The sequence below is a fragment of the Humulus lupulus genome, chromosome 7, assembly GCF_963169125.1.
Source record: "Humulus lupulus chromosome 7, drHumLupu1.1, whole genome shotgun sequence".
Taxonomy (NCBI): Eukaryota; Viridiplantae; Streptophyta; class Magnoliopsida; order Rosales; family Cannabaceae; genus Humulus; species Humulus lupulus.
This window is the reverse complement of record NC_084799.1, coordinates 201,700,926-201,702,410: the sequence shown is the minus strand read 5'-3', so window position 1 is coordinate 201,702,410 and position 1,485 is coordinate 201,700,926. Positions and strand designations below refer to the sequence as shown.

Below are 1,485 nucleotides of genomic sequence, written 5' to 3'. Positions count from 1 at the left end.
TCATTAAGACCTCAAACTGCTTTTTCAAAGCTTCAAGTTGGGCCTTAATACTATCCTCTTCTCGAAGTTGATAGATTCCAGATGGTTTGTGTCGGTTGGTGCTGTCAGTAGCACTTGGACTAGTCCAGGTGTGAGACTTTTTCGCTGTTTCTTGGAGATATTCAAGAGCATCGTCTGGCTCTTTTTCGAGGAATTCACCATTGCATAGCATTTCTACAAACTAGCGTTCACGACTCGTGAGGCCTTCATAGAAGTAACTGACCAAGCGCCAGTTCTCATAGCCATGGTGCGGGCACTGATTTAACAGATCTTTGAATCTTTCCCAGACTTGATAGAACGTTTCATTGTCCTTTTGGGAGAGTGTAGAAATTTGTCGTTTTAGACTGTTGGTCTTATGGCTAGGGAAGTGTTTCAGAAAGAAGGATTTAGTCATCTCCTCCCATGTTCCAATCGACCTAGGTCTCAAAGAGTACAACCAGCTTTTGGCTTTGTCCTTCAAGGAGAAAGGGAAGAACTTCAGTCGTACAGCATCGGCATTGTCAGCTCGGTTATAGAACGTGGCTACCACCTCCTCGAATTCTCTGATATGCACGTATGGGCTTTCGTTTTCCATTCCATGAAATGTAGGCAAGAGTTGAATCATACCAGGTTTAAAGTCTAATGCGGGCATATTAGGAGGGAAGATAATGCATGAAGGTGTGGAAGTGCGAGTGAGATGGAGGTATTCATTGAGAGTTCTTGGTTGGATGTCATCATTGCGAGCCATTGCGAATGGGTTATTATCAGCGAAAGTTTTTGGAGAAGCAAGATTGGTGGAAGGAGTTCCGATAGGAGTGGCAGATGAATTGGAAGAAGTGTCACTGGAAGTTTCGTGATGATTCATCCACTCTCGGAAATCAGAATTAGATGTATTTTATGTTTCTTTTTTTTTTTTTGATTGATTTTTTTTTTTTTTTGTTAAACTTGTTCCCAGGTAGATTTGGAGGTTTTCAGGTGATCTCCAACACCTTACTAGAACTCCCCGAGGTTACTGAGTAAGTATGGTGGATCACAAGTCAACCTTTTCGACCAAACAAGCTTTAAGCAAAGTGAAATTGCTTATTTTGACAAAACAAGCTTGGTTTTCTTATAGTAATAAGTTCAACAATATAATAGTGCAAATGTAGATGCTCGAAATGTTCCCAGGCTGATTGGGAAGGTTGCCAAGGTACCGCTTTAGACCCACACTTGCCTAGACAGAACTCCCCGAGGTTCCCAGGTAAGTGTGGAGGGTAACGCTATCACAAACCTTATTTAACAACCAATCTTTCTAGACAGAACAATATCGGTTTCTACCATTTGTAATATTACACAATTGTTCCCAATACTAAGTGTTATATGATTGAAATTTTATGAACAATTTTATGTTTTTTTTTTGTTTTGAAAAACCTAAATTCTAAGGAAAACTAAGGCAAAGGAAAAGAAAAACCTAAACTAAGTAACAAA

General features: G+C 39.9%; 1 non-coding gene across 1 annotated transcript; it reads left to right on the top strand.

The window, feature by feature from the left end:
• Window positions 1-278: 278 nt before the first annotated feature.
• Window positions 279-385, top strand: LOC133793352 (small nucleolar RNA R71). The gene has a single exon (XR_009874798.1). It is a non-coding gene; the product is annotated as a small nucleolar RNA R71 (small nucleolar RNA).
• Window positions 386-1,485: the final 1,100 nt, after the last annotated feature.